General features: G+C 42.1%; 1 protein-coding gene and 1 pseudogene across 11 annotated transcripts in view; one reads left to right on the forward strand and one right to left on the reverse strand.

The window, feature by feature from the left end:
* Positions 1-21,926, reverse strand: part of FOXP1 (forkhead box P1) — a 689,964-nt gene that overhangs the window by 612,717 nt on the left and 55,321 nt on the right. The window lies entirely within an intron of this gene.
* Positions 16,016-16,167, forward strand: LOC140705060 (U1 spliceosomal RNA; annotated as a pseudogene).

Raw genomic sequence — 21,926 nt, forward strand, 5'->3', positions numbered from 1 at the left:
TTGTGGCAGCTTCCTTTTTCAAATATTGAAAACAGGGAGTAGGTCTGATACATGGTCACCCAGCCTTGTGGCAGGTGAGTGAAATATAGGTGTTGGTCCAACATGTTTCCTGCTCATGTGTCCAGTCATGCAACTTACTATGCAGCGGAGATATATGCAAGTGCCTCATCAATTAGCCATGGCAAGTTATGCAAACCTCACCTGAATATTAATAGAATTCTGTCCAATGTTTTCTGGGTGCCTTTGGAGCTTTTTTTTAAAGATCATCTCAAGATGCTAAAAAAACCAATCTACTCAAGGCAACTTAGGTTAAAGATTCCTGTGCATGTTGACTCAGAAGTATGACCCATTCTGCTCTGTACAGCTTACTGCCAGGAAGGCTCACAGAGATTTAAACATACAAATGCTCTGCACTGCAATCCTATCTGTGTGTCAGCCCCATTCAGTTCAGTTAGGCTTATTCCTAGACAAGTGGATATAGAATTGCAGCCTTGATTTTGCAAGAACTAGATGTAAAAAATATCAAAAGAAAGGAAAGGATACAAACTGCTGCTCCTTATGCTACCTAAGCACATGTATCTTAGTCATTTGCTGCATTTGCCCGATGGGTGTATCTACATTAATGCACACCACTAAATGCACCATGCTGGTCATGCATATCTATATGAGCAGGGTATTAATCACTGAGGGAGACCACAGCTGCCATACAAGGATATCTGCAAGTGGGATCAGAAGGCCTTAGGAATGGACCTCAACAGATGGGAAACCTTGACATCTGAGCATTCAGCCTGGAGGCACGTGGTGCATCACAGCCTCTCCCAATTTGAAGAGACTCTTGTCCAGCAGTCCGAGGCAAAGAGGCAGTACCGGAAGCAGTAAAATCAGGGAGCTGGACAGGGGACAGATTGTATTTGTCTTCAATGTGGAAGGGATTGTCACTCTCGAATTGGCCTTCTCAGCCACACTAGACGCTATTCCAAGACTCCATTCAGAGCACGTTATTACCATAGTCTCTCAAGACTGAAGGAGGCCTAATCTAATCTAATCTAAATTAAACACTTGTTCAAAACCTGTCATTTTGAGGATGAAGAAATTAGCAGCATCACAACGTCCAAACTCATTCCTCAAACCACTTCTCTCTGTTTTCTTATTTGTCTAGGCCTTTCAAATTTTTACTATCATATGCCTCGTGTTTCATGTGCCAAGTTTTTTTTTTTTTTTTTTAGAAACAGCCATTTAAAGAACTGAGAAGATAAAACGAGGGAATGTGAAACACTCTCATTTTTTGTTATCAGTTTCACCTTTACCCTTGAGAGAAACAGGGTACTTGGCCTGTAACCTCATCCTTTATCCACTATGGAACCAGATTATTACCTCATAAAAGTTCATGGCAAAACTATTAAAAATTAAAAGGACATTTAACTTCCTACAAAATGATTTGTTGCAAGAGAATAGTACCAACCTGATTGGACATGGTAGCTGCCCTTAGTTTCACTACCACCTCCGTCCGTTTACAGTCGTGTAAGGGCTTCTTATTTTTAGAGCCACTGACCCACTGACAAAATGCTAACCATTTACATGCAGTTTTTAATTTAGCAGAATAGGAGCACAAGGAACAAAGGACAGGAAAAGCAGTTGCTTAAACAAGGTGTGAGGAGAAAGATTTCCTACCATCCTACAGAAAAACAACAGAAATATTCCAAGTAGTTCGCATGATTCAGAGTGGGTGGTAGAAAAAGGACAAACCAGACTATAGCAACACTGAAAACTGAATCCAAAATTTGCATCCAGAGAGACTTCTGCTAACATATGGTGGAAGTGTGACTTTCTACAAATATCCTCTGCAAGTGCCAATTTCTCTCTTCCACCCAAGATGTGTCCAATAGCTCTAGTGGAATGAGCTCTTAAAAGAATTACTCAGGGTAAGCATCAGTCACGATCCTCACTCTAATCCATCTCATTAATGAGGGATCTGTCATGCACTTGTAGCATTTGGACCCTCATAAGAAATGAAATCCACCTATATGGACTTCTTATTGCCTGGTAGTGTGCCCACACAGGCAGCATTTCCACTTCATTAACAAGTCCTGCATTCCCTCTACTGGAAAGAAGTTACACTGCATCACTGTTATGAGAGGAAGTTTCTGAAACAAAATTATACTGAAAAGAAAACCTCTTGGGGAAAAGTTTTTCCCTGTCTCTAAATATAAAATCCATGTAGCAATTAAAAATACTTCTATGTCATCCTCATGGGATCTGGAGACTGACCAAGCTCTGCTACCCTATCACCTGGAATATCTTGGAAGGTCTGACACAGTCCCATGGGACTTCTCTTAGGTAACACAGTGCCACACTGTCTACTTTTCATTTACAGTACTTACTATTTGACTGTCAGGCCAGGCCAGGCCAGACATTAGGGTGGTGTACATGCTGCTTGTTTGCTCTAACGTGCAGTTAGTGCAACTATACAAACCATAGAGCTTCGCCTCATTGTGTTGTGCTGGCTGGCAGTGGGCATCTTTGCTTCCCTGATTTTCCCCTCCCAACAGGGCAAAGAAAGAAACTAAGAGAACAAACTCTGGAGTCTTTCTCTGGTTTTTGGCAGGGAACAAACCAGGAAAGGGAAGCTGCATGCTAGCAGACAGCACAATAAACGAATTGAGGAACAAGGTTTCCCAGTTTGTTTAGCCACTCCTCCTAGACAGGGAGAAAATCAAGTAGGCATGGTGCCTGGCCTGCAGTGTCGTGCAAATACCCACTATATTATTCTAAGGTATTCTAAAACTAATTTTCCATTTTCGGGATACCATGAGAGTACCGTATTTTTCCATGTATAAGACTATACTTCTGTCTAAAATCTTTAGATTGAAAATTGAGGGTCGTCATATACATGGAAGTAAGGAGGGGGAGAAGGGATCAAAGTGCTTTGATCTCTGCTTTCCTCCTCCACTTTCTTCGCAAGAATCAAAGCGCTTTGATGATTCCTGCTTTCCCCCTCCACTTTGTTGCAAAGAAAGTGGAGGGAGAAAGCACTTTCTTCACAAAAAAGTGGAGAGGGAAAGCAGGAATCATCAAAGTTCTTTAATCCCTGCTTCCCACCTCCACTTGCTAAGCGAGCTTAGCAAGAAAGGCGAAAGCAAGGATCAAAGTGATCCTGTTTCCCCCCCCCCCACTTGCTAAGCCCCTCTTAGATTTCTTAATTTTGTGTTAGAAAAGGGGAGTGGGTATCTTATATATGGAAAAATATGGTATACAGAAGACATGATTAAAACCCCACAAATCAAATCAGAAAAAAATACAATGACAGAAGAAAAATAGAACAATTAGGGTAAATTAGAAATCTAAACAAAGACTTCTTCATTCAGGCTAAATGCCTACGAAGTCCAACATCTTATTTCCCACAGTGGCCAAAAATAAGCCAATCTGATGTCCAAGAGCTAGGCATTAAGACATTACTTTTGTTAGTATTCTCCATCCACTGCTATTCAGAGGTATGTTGCCTGTGACTGTACAAGCAAGGTTGGGAAGATCCAGACCTCTCCTGTGGCCACAATCTGGCCCCTTGGTCTTCCCTCAATGACCACACCCCATCCCTACAATATCAGCCTTTAGTTTCTGAGTTTTTCTTTGTCACCTAGTTTTTTTATTTTTCCTTTTCTAAAATGTCTTTCCCAAGACTTAATGCCTGGTAATAAGAGCCTTCAAATATTGGTACTTACAATTTCAACATTTTTCCTCCTGTTGAGCCTGCCCACCAAATGAATAGTGTTCATGATAGCTACTCTTGAATTAAATCTGACCATTGGTTCCCCAACCTCACTCTAGAGAAGGGGAGAGGTCTCTCACTGGAACCAGCGACCATTTTTTCAGATTTAATTCTCCACAAATCATGGATGTGGTTTGCCACAGTATTAAAGAAATCACCACTTCTTTGATGTATAATGAAATTGTAATTTCATGTAAACATTGATTATACCCACAAACTGATAACAAGAAAAGAACTGAGATTAATTCAAACTAAGAACCAAACTGATGTAGTCGTTAAAACCCCATAATAGGATTAGAAGAAATATAGCTTCTAGTTCCCCACTTTTCCATGAAATTCACCAGATAACTTTAGACCAATCTTTTTCTTTCTAACCTTACTTTGCAGGTTTGGAATAAGGATAAAATGGGAAGAGCAAATGAGGGTAGCCTCAGAAAATTCCAAAACATACATGAAATTATTATCAAGAGAAAGCCATATCCATGATACAGAATATATCCCAAACTGCTACTCAGGTACTATTTAATTTGTACCTTTTGAAAAATCATTTAGTTTGTATCTCTCAAATATGAAAAATTTACCAAATTTAAATATTAAACCAAAAGAATCTGGGCTAAACCTGTGAAAAACAAAACAATACTCCTTGTCAAATGAATGAATGCTGAAGATTGTCTCCCACCAAGACATGACTCTAGCTGCTGGACCATCAGAAAGTTACCTAATATTGTAGATTTCGAAATGAAGGAGGAAGAGTAGACAATAAGCCAGTAAAACAGGGATCCTTGGATACAAGACAAATTTTCTGTGACTGTGGAGAAATTCATTAAACGCAGAATTTATGTCCATGTACTTTATGCCTCACCACAAGTACAAAAGGAAGATTGAGCAAATGGCCAAGATAATGCTACTGAAGTAGCCAACTTCTCGTAAAGATAGATAGATAGATAGATAGATAGATAGATAGATAGATAGATAGATAGATAGATAGATAGATAGATAGATAGAGATAGATAGATAGATAGATAGATAGATAGATAGATAGATAGATAGATAGATAGATAGATAGATAGATAGATAGATAGTCAGTCTAATTAACATTTTAATTGGTTTTTATTTCATTTATATTTCATTTTTAAATGAAATATAAATTTAAAATTGTGCAACAATCTGATACAAATGTAAAAAGACCAAGCCTTAATAGCCCTAAATGGCAGAGCACCTTCTCCCATCCACTTCTGCCAGAGTCACTCGTTCCAGTCAGGCCGGGCGGCTGAAAGGAAAGAATGAGGAACCGGCCCCTCATCTTTGGAACAACTTGCCGATAGAAATCCACCTGGCTCCCTCTCTGGGTGTTTTCAGGAGCAAACTTAAAACCTGGCTATCTGGGCAGGCTTTCCCTCCTGCCATATCTTAATTTTTTATACTTTGGCCGTATTGGATTTATAATCTATGCTCATTGGTTTTATTGGTTTTAAATTTGTAAACTGCCCAGAGTAGACCTTTGGTCTAGATGGGCAGGATAGAAATCTAATAAATAAATAAAATAAAAATATCTGCAAATATTCCTTTTTAGCTATAATATATATGCAACTTCCTCGTATCCCAGAGCAAATGTGAGGTGCTCAACAAAATGCATTAATGTTTATCTATATAGGAAATATTTTAAATATGTTTTCATATTAACATTTCAGGACTGGGCTGCTTAACAGACTTTTAAGAGGGCTTTGTGTTTTTACAAAAGAAAAAGCAAGCACTGGAAAGAGTAAGAAAATTACAGAGTTCAAAGCAGCCTTGCAAGTCCACTACCGCTGCCCAGTCTAGTCCAGTAGTTCTGGTCAATGCAAATACAGAGCTAAGTATTTGCAGAGCTGTACACGTGGCCAGTAACACTTATAGCCATCTCCTATAAGTGGCTCATTGCCTTGTCAAGCTATTATACAACATACTTTATCTTAATATTTAACCAAAATCCTACCCAGGGCAGAAAAAAATATCTCCCTTTTTCTAAATCTGACACCTCATTTTCTTCCACAGAGGCCATATCTTTTTTCTCTTCTGTCCAACTGTTGCTCTCTTGGTTTGCTATAGTCTGCATCTGTTAAAATGCACTGACTTTGTTGTGCAAATGGAAAAAACATATCACAGTCTAAATAAATTGTGCAGCATCTCTATCAGTAGTAGGTGCCCGAAAGGGAAATATATAAGCAATTTCCATGTGATGAAATATAGGCCGATGACGGCAGACTAGTTTGTTTTAGAGGGATAAGGCAAAGGAGTGAGGAATTATTAGTACAAGGCTGTGAAATGCGTAAAAAAATGTTTTGACTAAAGCACTTAGTAAACAAAATGCAAACATGGAGGAGAGTACACACAAACAATACCAAGGTGTCATTTTACAACTAAAATACTTGCCAGACTTAGTAAAGAGGAAGCTGTTCAACAGCCTATGTTGGGAGAAAAAGTATTCCCCCACCCACAAAATGTAATATGATCAGTGTTCCATGCCAAATATGATTAAATATTATGCACAGACAATGTGAAAAGGAAAAAACAAACATTCCGTTTATGAAGATTAAATGGTAAAAATATAAAATATCTTAATGAGAAGCAAATATTTTTCACACTTTGCACTTAGTCCAACTGTAACCTGTTAACAGGATAAGTGTTCAATAAAAGAACGGCAAAACTAGCCCCTACCCAATGCAACTTTTCATCTTAACAGTTCATATGTAAATTAAGTTCCTTGACAAAATGCAAACACTTAAAAAAATCTCAAGCCAATTAAGACACAAGTGTTTAAAGACATGAGTAGTAACTACCTATGTATTATTCATAGCTAATTTACAAGATGAACTTCTTTTAGTAAAATATTAAACTGTTTACAGGCAGTAGGGAAGAGAACATTTAAACTGTTTGCCTTGGGTATACTAGAAAGCAGTGACTATTTCCATGCAACAGTCTCTAGTAGCATTACAGTGTACACTGTGTAGTAATCAGAAAATGTTTGACCTCAGATATCTACTTGACCCCACAGAAATGCAGACTCGCTTGCTATAAAATCCTAAACAATGGGGCAGACAAGGTCACAGGGTCAAAGCAAGTATTAACAGGTCATTGTGCAACCCACTTGGGAGCAATTACTTCTGGTCACGGCTAAGTGGACACTTGATTGAATACCACTAAGACAGCTCACATCCCACAGATAACAATCCTCACAGCGATTAAGAATTAAAGCCCCCATGATTCAGCCTTTATTACTCAAATGAACCTAACTATTCCATAAAAAACTCTTGGTATATGCATGATGCAAGGTCTAAATTGAAATGCCACCTCATTAAACAATAATATCTAATTTTATCTAAATGAATTTTCATGAAAGTATGCCACACAGCTCAGGAATTTTTAAAATGAATTATTACAAGCAATACATAATTTCCACCAAAACTGCTGCAAGGGAAAAAAAATAGCTTTTAAAGATGAAAGGGAAACATCAATGTTGAATGGAAATTATATTTCTCTCTGACTTTTAAAGTGTTTTTTTTTTAAGTTTCTGCCAGACAATGGAATCAGATTTTCTTTTTTAAAAAATCAAAACAATGCTTTATGTTATGTCAGGTACATTTACTCTAATCAGAAAAACAGTAAGCATGTAAATGCATGAGATCTGTCACTGTGCTCAGAGGACATATACGCAACAAAGGTTATGTCAACATAACAATTTTTAAAATCTCATGGGGAGGGGAGGAACAGAACAGACATAATGCAAAAAGCCATAATTCATGTTCCATGTAGGCACCCTTTGTCTCAGCTGAGAACAGGCTCACCCACTCACACCTGGGGGGGGGGGTACATTCTGATATTAAAAAGGGAAAAGAAGAAAGAACTCTTGGTTTTATTGAAAGTACAAAAAGTATAGGGAGAATAGGAAACTGAAATGTGGGCAGCAGCTACTTATAAGGCAGAGGACTGGCGCAGAAACAAAAACCAAAGCGGAAACATGTTATGTAAGTATGTATACAATGTTTGATATACAGGTTTATACCAAAGGAGTTCCACAAGGGAATAATATAAATTCACAACAGGAGCATACTCAGAATGTTATTTAAACTAGCCTCTTCAACCTGGTGTCTGCAAATGTGTTGGGACAAAAACTCCCAGAATTCCTCAGCAAACCTCTGGAGGGGACCCAAGTTGGGGCAGGCCGCTCTAAACTTATAAGGGATCAGATCTCAATGCAGACTTTTACATGATTAACACTCAATTTACATATCTCTATTATATAGAAAATATCATGTGTATGAGTCACTAACATCTCTGAACATTCCTTCTTAGGATGGGCTATTAAGGATTTTCAGGTTTTCTGGACTACAGATACCATAATCCTCCACTCTGAGAGTTCTTCCTACCTCATCTTACCTGTGATGCATCTGAGAGAAAGGCCCAAACTGGTAGGCTTTGAGGCTTAGCTAGGCCTAGCTCTGCCTAAGTTTCCTGTTCCCGTCCCAGTGCTAGCTGGGAGATTTCTTTCTGAGCTAACACAAAAAGAACCTCAGATATTCAAAGAAGACATTTTTGGACAATGAAATTGTTCATAGAAATTGTCTTGTGTTTTTAAACTGTAACAGGAAAAGCAATCCTTAAATACTATGCTATTCTATTTGTAGAGAAATAGCAGTATCATACATCAACACAAATATATTCTACTGTTTGTACACAGCCTGTACACAAAGGTCTGTGTACTTGTTTTTTCGCACACACCAGTCCAAGAACAGAAAAATAAAACTTTTTAAACATAAACAGTAACCCTGCAATAACTTAAAGACTAATGCATTTTATTTGGACTAAGCTATTGTGGACTGCAGCCTATTCAATACATCTGAAACAGGTTTCAGTCTACACAAGCTGGAAAACATGAAATTAGTTAGCCTTTAAGTTGTAGAAGACTGCTGGTCTTTCTGCAGTATACTGTATTAAACATTTTGCTATATCTGCCGCCTAGAGTGGTCCTGATCCGACCAGACAGGCGGGATATAAATAAAATAAATAAAATAAAAATAAATACCCAACCCCCAGCAGTTTAAATGTATTTTTCCAGAACAACAGCATCCCTGTAAAATGAAATCCTCAATGCTAGGTCATAGGAAATGTAATACCACGTTTCCTTGAAAATAAGACAGGGTATTACATTAATTTTTGCTCCCTCCATTAGGGATTATTTTCAGGGGATGTGTTATTTTACAGTCATGTCATCTTCTGGTTGCCGCACAATGGTGGATGGTGGGGTTTCACTTAACTAGGGCTTATTTTGGGGGGTAGGTCTTATTTTGGAGGAAACAGGGTAATATGCAATGATTATAATTTGTATATTGTCATTAATAGTGTAGTCACCAACTATACTGGTTCCTGATACATCCATGTTAAGAATTAAGGTTGAATAATATCTGACTGATTACCATCTCTCTAATTATTATGTCTCTGTGTGGAAGGAAAGCTGTTTGGGCACTGCTTGTTTTTCTATCATTATTTATGTGTTTATTGCTCTTGCTTACATGTTAGATCCTCCCATTCATGAACAGATGTGATTTCTAGGGAGAAGTGAATACTGATAGACCTTCATCCTTGTTCTGGAGATACCAGTAAATGAAATCTTCCCATTTCTGAAGACTCTTTCATGATTGCTCAGAGTAAATATGGCTAGAAATGTCATCATTTGGTTTTCTGACATCTCCCCTCTGTGTTGTGAACATCTCCTGGTTTGCAGTATATTAGCAATTAACATTACATAAGAAAATAGCAGATTACAGTATTTCTGGTAATTATAATGTCAAGTATCCAGAGACAGAAAGAAAAAGGCAAAACAAGCAAAACTCTTAGTTTAACAGTCTTTCTTACTCTGGAACACTCATGTTTTGGATTACAATTCCCATCATTCCCATGCAGTGTGTCTTTCCCACATAGTTGCTGGAGATAATGAGAATTACAGAGTGCCAGAGAGAAGGGCTGATACAGAACACAGTGGGCCAAACTTCGGGATATGAAACCTCAAACATCTAAGCTTGCATGTTTTCCTCCTCCTCCTGGCAAAAAGATCAAGGGATCAACAGATACAAATACAACAATATGACTCAGTCTGCTTCTTGGCAAATCAGAAACTGAGGCAATCGAATCTTCCAGCTGTTAACATGGAAGGAGGAAGCAGCATTTTGATGAAGCAAACATGTTAGGGCCAAACTAAACATAGCAACAATTGCATGACTGCAACTGATGTGTCTGACTTGACATTCTAAACAGTAGCACTAGGGAGCCATGACCAGGGTTTCAATTGCGGGACACAGATTAACCTCCTACCCCTCAACAGACATAAATTACTTGGTTGCAACTAACATGCCTAGTTTAAGAAATAGAAATACCCAGTAGCTGTCAAGTCCATCAATAAAAACCAGGCCTGTAGAAGAAGAGTTAACCCTTTCTTGACAAGCCATGTGTAGCCGACATATATGTAATGGTATTAGATTGCACCAATGGAAGCTTTTGGGAGGCGGAGGAGGAGAGAGCAGAAGGGAGGAGTGAGTCAGATAAGAGAGGTTTAGTGAGTTAGTGTTTAGGAGGGAGATAGAAAAAATGGTCTGAAGAGGAAGGTAGTTTGTGTTTGAGGCAGAGTGTTATCTCTGTTAGTTAAGATAGAAAAGGTTAAAGGAAAAAACTGAAGCTTTGTGTAACTTTAAGAATGTGCTTAAGAACTATTCCTAAAACAACTTGTAATCAATAAACCTGTTTTTATTTCAAAGTTAAGTATTGAATGGACCTTAGTCTTTCATAGGAAACGTAGTTGGTAAAGAGATCAACTGGTGGCAGCAAGATAAAGGGTGTGTTGGGATACTCGCATGAGCTCTGTGTTTGGTGAAACAAGCAGGGGCCACAGGGTAAACGCCACACCATGTTTGCACAATTATAGCCTGAAACTTCCAAAAAGCAGGCAACTGAGAACATAACTTACAAAACATCCAATCCTTCATATTTGGGACCAGAGACCTTTGGGTAGAGTGGGCGGCATATAAGTTAAATAAATAAATAAATAAATAAATAAATAAATAAATAAATAAATAAATAAATAAATAAATAAATAAATAAATAAATAAATAAATAAATAAATAAATGTTACTACGTAATTGGAAAGACTGTAGAGCAAAGAGTTCCAATGTCTACATTCAAATTTTCTGAGTTTGCACTCCTGGGGATAAACCTCTCTCTCTCTCTCTCTCGCTGTGTGTGTGTGCGTTCGTGCGCCTGCACATGTAGCATGCACACATGCTTACCAACTCATACAGAAGTGGCACACAGTCCCACTGTTCATTCTAGATGGTGTCCTTCAGGCCAGGTGGCTGATATGGAAATTGGGGCGACTGCTTAGTAACAGTTCTAGTCCTGTATGGCTTCCATGAGGTGGTGCTGGGGGGCCTGCTGCTTGGCCTCTTAGATATGAGCTAATTAGGTCCCTTAAGCCTTGGTATTGTCCCCTTTGCTGTTTAGCACTTATTTGAAGATGCTGAGGGAAGTCATCCAGAGTTCTGGGCTTGTGCCTCACCACTATGCTGATGATATCTAGCTCTTTCTCTCATAGTCAGTCTTAGACTGAGATTACAGCCTACACTGGATGAGGTTGCATTCCCACTAAAGGACTGGATCCATAGCTTAGAAGTGCTCTCTAAACTATAAATCCAGTACTATTCATGAGAAACTAAGTGGCTACTATGGCCAGGACACCTTTACCTAGATCTGGCTGGCGCACCTGCTGCACCTCTTACTATAGACTTGCTAGAGATTTGATTACAGTGTGACTTAATTATCTCCCAGGTACTATAATATGTTATTTGTGGGAATGCTTCTAAAAATTGTTGAAAACCAAAGCTAGTGTAAAATGCTACAGCTAGACTGTGGTCTAACATGTGCCTTAAAGAGTAATTCTTGTTGTTGCTATATGCCTCCAAGTCAGAACTGACTTATAGCAACTATAAAAGGACTTTCACGTAAATGAGATATTTAAGGAGTTGTTTTACTAGCTCCACACCCCTAGTGCATTTCCATAGATGAGTGGGGATTCAAGATGAAGCTTCGTGAGTCCTAGTCTGTCACTGAACCCAGTACACCACGTTGGGTATCTGAGCAGGAAGTAATATTTGTCTAGAATAAACTGCACTCATTTCCAAGTGGCTTCCAAGCTCAATCCGAGAAGTAGTATTTGAAGTATAAAACCAGAGACTAGAATAGTTATTTATTTATTTATTTAAAGCAGTGGTCCCCAACCATTTTGGACCAGCTGCGGGAACGAGCTCCACGTGCATGGGGTGCACCCCTGCGCTCGCTCAGTGGGCGTGTCACACACGCTGGGAACATGTCGCACTCACACGCATGTGTCCAAGCACAACACACACACCTGCTAAACGCCCACCATGGGCGCATGCGGGAGGGGCGGAGATATAAATCCGCGGCCCAGTTCTGGCAAGCCCACGGACCAGCACCAGGCCACGGACCAGGGGTTGACAACCCCTGTTTTAAAGTACCTGGAAGATTGCCTCCTCCCATACATGTTAGACCAGGATTTGAGATCCTCACGAGAGACCTTGTTGTTCAGTTAGGTTGGTGGGCATATGAGACAGGCATTTCTTTGTAGTAGTTTGCAGAACTCCCTCCCTCTATATCTGTTCAGCTTCTTTTGTCCTTTCACCAGCAAGGAAAGACTTTTAAAAATTCAAAAAGGCTTTTGGCAACTTAGTGGCTGCTAAAAAAGTTTTTACTTATTCCCATATTTTTAAATCGCTTAATATTATAATTCCTGTAACTATACGTTAACACACTGACTTTATGTCCATTTTCACCTGTACCTCCTTTGATCTGTTTTTGTTTGTACCTGTTCGTAATCTTGCGGGGAGCTGCTTGAGTCCCAAACAAGAGAGAAAGACAAGATTTAAGTTAAACAATATTCATTTTCAGTGCTCCACCTCCTTGTTACTCTAAGCTAATAAACAAGTGAACTTTTAATATATTTTTCAAGAAATTATGAACACCATGCATTTCTGCAGCTAAAGAATCTACAAAGGAGGTGAATGTATGAGTGGCGAGTAAGAACATCAACAGCCTCTCTGAATAAGCTTAATAAGAAAGGGCTGTCAACTTATGATCACAGAGAAAAGAAGATAAGATTTGGGAAGCACACATGAATGAGCCTCACTGAACAGTTTGCAGGCACACAAAAGGATTTTGGAGAGGCTTACAGTCTGGTGAATCGTTAATGCTTAGTGGTTTGTTATTGTTTTAAAAGAGAAATGCAGCTGATTGGCTAGATTTCCCCACATATACTTCAAGAACAGAATTAACCAATAAGAGGCAGTCACACATCCTTTGGGGTTTCTTGGTTTTTTTAGCTCTCTCTTTAATGCCACCATACTTCAGATCAGTCACCCATCCTACCCACTCTTTCTACAGCAGCAGCATTTTCAGAGGTCACTATGGTTGTGGCCAAGTCTACTTAGTTCAGTCCACATCGGCCATTTTCATCTGCTTCATGCTGAGCACAATTCATGTATAGGTGTGGTGTGTGCACTGGAGGGGTGGGGTTGTTCCTTTATCTATCTGATTTGGCAGCCTTTTCACCGGCGTTTCCAGCAGTGACACTAGGGTCTGGGAAGGGACAAAAGCTGAGGAATCATTGGTAAGCAGTAAATGAGGCTGAAGACAGTCTTCAAGCCATCCTCTTACAGCTCTATCACCCAGAGTGAGTTAAGGAATTGACAGTGTTCATGTATACTGTATCTAGGGAGTGGGACAGCCACAGTGTGTTGTATTCATCCAAGTTCTCTCCCTGCACCCCATTGAGGGAGCTAACTAAGACAAGCCACAGTTGGACTACAGGCTCATTTGTCCTGGAACCAAGGTACCCTTATGATTTACACGCTGACAAGTGGAGCTGATCCATATGCCCTACATAGAGCAGACTGCTTTTTAACATCTTGCAAACCTATTCTTCATTGAAGTCTGCTAATCATCAATAACCGATTCCCCATTTTAACCCAGCAATTGCTCTCTCTCTCTGTTTATTTACCTCCTTTGCTTATTTTTATATGTTTCTCCCTCTTCTTAGCTGTGTTTGCTTGAGATATTTTGGCCTAAAACTATTTTAAATAACTGAACACTCCATTACCTCAGATTACTCTCTAGAGCTCAAAAACTTTGCAGGAAAACATATTACCTGAGAAGATAGTGGGTCTTTCCATATGGATAATAACTTATGCTCTTGTTAATTTCTGGAGTAAGTTGTCAGACCAGGATAATTCTGCTCACATGACTTGCCTGACCATATGTAAGCAGCTGAAATGATGCAAGTTTAGTTTTTTCAAAGTTCATTTGTACCGGTTGAATTACCCATCAGAAAAACACTTATGGCCATTGACATGTCATAATTTTATCAAGTATTTACAAAATTGTCTCTGATAACCTTTGCATCATTCAGGATGCAAGATCATGCCACTCTTAAATCACCTTTCCTTTGCCATAGCAAAAATAAAATCACAGGCTTATCACATGCCCTCTACCAGTATTGTATTTAGCACATGACACAGTGACGATGAGACTTTTTGATTACTTTTTTGGCCCCAAAACATGCCTCCAAGTGGGGAGGTCGTCTTATACACCGGGTGCACTTCAGTCGGGCCAGGAAGGATCTGCCGCCGCCGTTGAGTGAGTGACGCGGGGCCGCGCCAGCCGGGGAGGAAGACAGGCGGGCAAGCAGGCGGTTGGTCCGGACGGAGGAAGGGAAGCAGAGCCGGCCATGCCTGAGAGGCCAGAGCCCGTTGCCGGGCTGCCCCGCGCCACTGAGCCAGCTGCCTACTCGCCCGCCGGCCACTGGAGAGCCGCTTCCCCCCCCCTCCTCCTCCTCCGCCGGCCGCCCACCCGCTTCCCCTCCTCCTCACCCTCCTCGTCGCCAGCCATGAACTTCCAGGGCGGGCCCTGGACAGCCGCAGCAGCAGCAGAGCCATCCACTCTATATTTTGAATGGAAATGGGGGGGTCGTCTTATACGCCCAGTCATCTTGTACGCCGGTAAATACGGTGGGTTCTTTTTTTAAAAAACTGTTTTGCTTATTATAATGATGTCATTATTTCTGCTTTTGAGTAAAAATATTACATTTGTCATTCAGGCATACCTTATACCATGTCACCTTTGCCAAAAACATATGCGTTTCACACCTGTCTCATGTTAGCTTTTGCAAAGATGTCACATGGCTCACCACATTACCTTTGTTCTCTATCATACACTTTGCCTAGAGCAGTGGCGGTGAACATGTTTGGCTCGCATGCCCAAACTGGGAATGGAGAAAAAAACCCAGTGGGCGGCGTGCTGCGGCAGCAGAACCGGAAGTGGCGGCGGAAGGGGAAATCCCAGGCATGGATGTGCCTTGAGACCCCACTCTGGATCCACTGCCAGCACCAGCTGCTCCGGATCCGCCTGTCAAAGCGCCAGCACCATGGCTGCAGCTGCCTTCTCTCTCAGGGGAGGGGGAGAAGTAGTGATCCAGTGACTTATGGCTCGTGTGCCCACAGAAAGGGCTCTGCATGCCAGTTGTGGCATGTATGCCATAGGTTCGTCATCACTGGCTTAGAGCCTCAAATAACCTTGTAACCACCTATTTCACTGGGAGGCTATGCTTCCTAACATTTATTAAAGTTGGGTTCTCATGGTCCCTGGAAAATTAGATATTCTAGTATTCACAGTATGCATATATTGGGCAGCAAGTCCTACTGATTTGTATGACCTATAAAACATTCAGAACAAGCCTTGCTGACGGAAAATCAGCACGGTTTCTTTAAGGGTAAGTCTTGCTTTAGAAACCTTTTAGGATTCTCTGAAGGGGTCAACAGGCATGTGGATGTGGGTGAACCAGTGGATACTGTATATCTGGATTTTCAGAAAGCGTTTGACATGGTCCCTCACCAAAGGCTACTGAGAAAACTCAACAGTCAGGGGATAAGAGGGCAGGTCCTCTCATGGACTGAGAATTGGTTGAGAACCAGGAAACAGAGAGCAGGTGTCAATGGGAAATGTTCCCAATGGAGGTAAGTGATAAGCGGTGTCCCCCAGGGATCTGTCCTGGAACCAGTGCTTTTCAACCTGTTCATAAATTACCTGGAGACAGGGATAAGCAGCGAGATGACCAAGTTTGCGGATAACACAAAACTTTTCCAGGTGGTGAAGACACTGGGAGATACCATGATCATGAAAGTGGTTTTCCCAGGGTGAGGCTCATCCATTGCACTTCAGGTGTGTTGATCCCTGTGATTTCCCAAATGTGGGAAAATCAACTGCATAATTTGTGGTAGTGGGGATCTGTGTTTGTGCTTTCCCCTGGTCCTTCTAGAATCACTCTTTCCCCTTTGGTCCTTGGCTGTTTTCACTGCGCTCTGCCATTTCAATTTGCTGTCATAGGCCTGTTGGCCCTGCTGGCTTTCCAGGTGGGCTCCAGGAGGCAGATCCTGGAAAGCCAGCAGTGCAGATGGCAGAGTGGTGGTCCAATGAGGCTGCCACGGCGAGAAGCTTCTGGTGCCGGTTCAGAGGTCTCCCAGCACGGCGGTGGGAGGCTTCTGGGTGGTGGCGGCTGAACCCTTTTTTACAGTATTCGCTCCATAAGATGCACATACTTTGCCCCCTCCCACTTTTTTGGGGGGGACTGCGTTTTATGGAGCGAAAAATACGGTATGTGATGATCATAGCACCACTCTCATAGGAGGATCGCTAAGTATAGAAGGGACAAAGAGTGAGTACCTCCCTGCTTGTTTATATAGTACAAAGTGGTCATGTTGTCCGTAGTGACTTGTACTCTGTGACTGACCACTAGAGAATAGAAAGTGCGAAGATTACTATCATTTCTAGAAGATTGATATAAAGCAGCTTCTCTGATTTTGGACCACAGGGCATGGATCTTGTGAACGCCACAATGCATGCACCAACCTATCGTGCTGGCATCTGTCGTGACCTGTATCATTAGTTGAAGGGGCCTGAAGGGTCAGCCAATTAGAAGATGAGGCACAAAAGTCCACCATGTCAGTTGATGTGATAACTCTGGAGTGACACATAGACAACTGGCAGAGTTGTCTAATAACAGATTAAACTGAGAGAGGTAGTCCAGGATCGAAAACCAAGAAATCAAGCCGAGATGATAAAGATTCAAATATAAGGTCCAAATTCATAATCAAAATCACAAACGGCAACCATTCCAAAAGCCAAAAACCAGATAACAACGGTAGACGATCCAAAATGCAATAATGAAAAATCAGGTCAGTCCGAGTTGAAATATGCCAGATAAGATAAACACCGTAATCAGAAATGGTCTGAGATCAAAACCAGAAATTTTAAAGAATTAGTAAGCTCTAAGCAATGCCAAGGAGTCCAATTGCAGTGGCAGTAAAAAGGAACTGAGGTACCACAAGTGGGCAGAGCATGCGCGTCACATTTTATTGGTCAGTTAGTTAAGCTCTAGAATATTCTCAAGTTCTGTGCAGGTGCAGTTTAACCAGTGGTGGGATTCAAATAAATTAACAACAGGTTCTATGTCCTAATGAATGAATGAATGAATGAATGAATGAATGAATGAATGAATGAATGAATGAATGAATGAATGAATGAATGAATGAATGCATGCATGCATGCATGCATGCCCAGGACAGTGGGATCCGATGAGGGTTTCTTCCACAGTGGTCTCCCTACTGCCTATCATCACAACTACTTCTCACATGATTAAGAAATCTGGATAAGTGTATCTTTTTGGGCATACCGCTGCTGTTACCCTCACCGTGGGCATCTGCCAAACACACACACACACACACACACACCTCACAGTGGGTGCTTATGACCAGGTTTGACAGAGAACTGACACATCTCTCCTTCCCTTAACCTATTTCACCCTATAGCTCACCAGTAAAAATTGCTTCCATCCCCTTTCCTGCTCCTGAAAGGACTGATAGCCCTGCTTGTTGTTACCTGGAGGCCGGCCGACTTTGCACACCTGTTGTGGAGTTCTTCTCCCCCTCCCCCACTTCCTTCTGGCTTGGAAGGTATGGTCTCTTTTCAATCTGTCGCCACTCCACCTCAACCCCACCACCTCAATCGGTCCTTCAGTTACTGACTGCTCTTTCCCCTCCACCCTGCGCCCACCGCTTCTCCTCACCAGTTGCTTTGAGGGGCGTTGGTGTTGGTGGCGGCGCTGGTTGTGATGATGGCTTCCCTCTGGCAGGCTCCACCTCCCCCACTCACCCTCAGCGGCCGCTTCCTCCTCTCAGTTCCCTCTTTCCCTTCATGCCACTGTGGCACAGGTGGCATGGCTGTCGAGTTGTCCTCACAGCACACCAGACTCATGGTACATCCCATCCAACCTGGTTCCCATACAGTACCCACCGTGGCGGGTAGGTGCGTTTGACTGTGGCACCTACAGCGACCTTTGGTGTCACTGAGCTCTGGCTGTCCAGAGGGGGCAGGTCAGAATTCCCTCTCCCCCACACACACACACATACACACACACAATGCCCAGAGTGCAGGCTCTGCACCGGGCACTTGCAGCTATGCCTGAGCATGGAAGGGGCTGCTGAGCCTTCTCTCACACACGCGCCCTGCTCCTCCCCCTGCTGCCCTCCCTGTTTCGGATGCCTGTCCCTCCCGCACCCCACTATTCCCTGCTTCCATGCTGATCTCTCTTCACCCCCCCATAGCATGCCATAAAGGGGGTAATTCAAGGATGAAGCTCTCCCCCCCTCAGGGAGTGGCAAAGAGGGGAGGAGAGCAGCCTTAGGTGCCCAGTCAGAGGAACTGGTCGAATTAGGTGGCACCGTGCCCAGAGGAAGAGAAAGAGGGAGCGGGGAAATGACTTTTCCCATGAGTGAGACAGATGGACATGGAGACACCAGTCCAGTGACAGTGAAACAAAATACGGTCAAGGGATGGGAAGCTGATGGTGGAGCGAGTTCATAGAAACTGGCACACACGATTAAACTATCCTCCGAGAGCAACAAAGAGAAGCAGTGTTGGATCAAGAATGAAAGGCATGGCATAATAATAGGGAAGAGCAGGGCACTCCGACCCTGGAGCGGTCAAGCAGGAGCAGGCAAGGCACAGGGTCAGGATGGAAAAAGGTAATAAAGAGCACAAAAGCTCATCTCCCTTCCCACCACCAAACGCACAGATAGTATGGATCCAAATAACTGTTTCCTATTCATTGGAGAGGGCAGCTGTGGTTTACTTTAGACTCCAGCATACACTTAGGTTGCAGGCGTAAATCTGAACGCGCGGATACTCAACATGACAATCTTCCTAAGCTGGGTCCCAAAGAGAGTCCCACAATGCCCACAGCTATATTGAACGATGCCAACAAACAGGTGCTAGCAATTTTGTCAAGTATTTTGTCAGGTTTATGGTTTTTAACTGTCAATTCCAGACCAGCCCAAATGCTTCATATTATAATTATGACAGGAGGGATCACTCGCAGCAGTATGTTGTTGTTAGAAATATGGATTTCCCCACCGCCAGCTACTGTGGGAATTGCAGCTAAATTCAGGAAACAAGCAGGGGGTGTTGCTTTGGGTTGGAGAAGATCCGCTGGAGCTGCTTTCCTGGGGAAGTCAAGATAACTATTTATCCTGTCCTGTGCCTGCCAGGCGGTTTACAGAACTTCAATAGAACTCAGGGTGTTCCCCGGAAAGAACTCCGGATTCATCATATGGAAGTTAAACTCGCTTTGACTCACTCCAAAAACTATTCCCCCCCCCCCGGTAATCTTCCGGTCTATAAATGATATTTAATCTGTGGACAACCCGGATCTCTCCGTATTTACACAGGAGAAGTCCCCTTGAGATCAAGATGGTTTAAGCAAGGAAAATACACCTGTTTCAATTCACACGTGCATACACACAAACAGCCACGCTTGGATAATCCCTTTTCCTGCTAAGAATGGAATCAATCCTGATGATGTTCGGAGGATGGCCTTCCTTTCTCCTTTTACACCCAGGATTTTTCCCCCACAGAAATGGTATGGTCTGTACTCATTTTGGTCAATATAGCACCCTGGAAAGGTTGTGTACCATTCTACAACTCTATATTTCATCATATGCTAAATTACATGTCTCATATTTTTTTAAAAAGCCTATGAACAAAAAGAAGCATGCTTACTTGAAAGTAATCTCAGAAATGAAAGCTTGAAAGCCAATCTCAACACTCCAGTCCTCTGAAAATAATGGCCACAGAGACTGGCGAAACGTCAGGAAGAACAACCTTCAGAACACAACCAAAGATCACGAAAAACCCACAACAACCAATATCAACAAATGCTTGATTAGTATACTCTCATTCTGGAGAATGCTGCCTTCTCATGATGGTCCCTCCGCCTCGGAGTCCCTCCAGCCCTCACCCCCCCACACATGTTGACCTGTGGTCAAGATGCGCCTGAATGTCTGGAGAGAAGAGTTTCAGTTCCCCTTATCTATTGATATGGCCCTGGATATATGGCCTTCAAGAATAGTAAATCTTAGTAGTGTTAAAATACTGATAGCTGTCTTCCTCCTTCTAACAGAGTGTGCCATCTGTGAGCCATTTGTCTCCCGAAATTGTCAGTTTTGGGGCAGGAGGAAGAGTTCTTTGTTATTCTAAATGAAGCCTGGAGGTTTGGGTGTGATCTCTTTGTTGTGTGAGTGGCTTTTCTATTGCATACCTTGCTTGCGTGGATCAGTGAAACCGTCACCGGTTCATGCATTGGATATTCTCTGAGATTTAAAAAAAAAACCTGTTTCTAGGCAGAGCACAGTCTTATGTGGTACCTTTAACTTGAAAAAATCATAGTAAAACAAGGACGGTTGGGTGTTTGACTGAAGCGGTCTCACCCCAAAACTTTTTTCCTCTGTGTCCTGCCCTCATGCCTTGTCAATCACCCCCCCCCCGCCTCGAGGCCATGGGCTTTCCTGCAGTGACATCAAGGACTCATCCTCCCCCCCCTTTCCGCCAGTGACGCCTCTGCTCTTTCCAGGGCTTTATCTCTCTCACCCACACCCCACCTCAGACGGCTCAGTGTGGTGCGGGAGGGGAGGCAGCTAATTGTGCCCCCTCCCCCCACTCATCGCTGGTCACCTGGTCCCTGCTCCTTCACTCATCTCAGGCCAACAAACGGTTCTAAGAACCAATAGTACATTTAGGAAGTGGTTCTATAGAATAGGTGAGAACCTGATGAATCCCACCTCTGAGTTTAATCCATTCATGGGGATTCACAGAGATCACGAAGAAGAAGGATATCTCCAGACTGGGAGAATGCGCAGCAAAATGGCAAATGTGTTTCAATATAAGAAAATGTAAAGTAATGCATACTGGGCCAAAAAATCAAAACTTCATTTATCAGCTGATGGGTTCTGAGCTGTCCATGACAGATCAGGAGGTATATCATGGTGTGCTGGTGGACATCTTGATGAAAGTGTCAACCCAATGTGCGGCGGCAGTATGATTTTTCAGGATGCTCGTAATATAAGCCAAAAAATAAGCCCCAGTTAAGTGAAGCCCTACCCTTCACCACTGTGTAGCAAACAGAATAAGATGACATGACTGTATTTGAATAAACTTAGTTTGTTGTACATGAAAAAATTAAAAACATCCCCTGAAAATAAGCCATAATGCGTTTTTGGAGCAAAAATTAATAGAAGACCCTGTCTTGTTTTTCGGGGAAACAGGGTAGGTATCATTAAAATGGGGATTGAAAATAACAGTCAGCATTATAATACCATTGTACAAAACGCTGGTAAGGCTGCACCTGGGAGTATTGCATACAGTTCCGGTTGTCGCACCTAAATAAAGACATAATGGAACTGGAAAAGGTGCAGAAAAGAGCGACTAAAAAATGATGACTGAGCTGAGGCACCCCCCTTAGGAGGAAAGGTTACAGTGTTTGGGGCTATTTAGTCTACAGAAAAGGAGCCTGAGGGGGGGACATGATTGAAATATATAAAATTTTGCAGAGGGACATGATTGAAATACAGTGGTGCTTCGCATGACAACATTAATTCGTTCCTCGAAAATCGCTGTAAAACGAAAACATCATCACATGATTTTTAAAAGCCCACAGAAACGCATTAAAACCCGA

This window comes from Pogona vitticeps, chromosome 2 (genome assembly GCF_051106095.1).
Source record: "Pogona vitticeps strain Pit_001003342236 chromosome 2, PviZW2.1, whole genome shotgun sequence".
NCBI classification, from domain to species: Eukaryota; Metazoa; Chordata; class Lepidosauria; order Squamata; family Agamidae; genus Pogona; species Pogona vitticeps.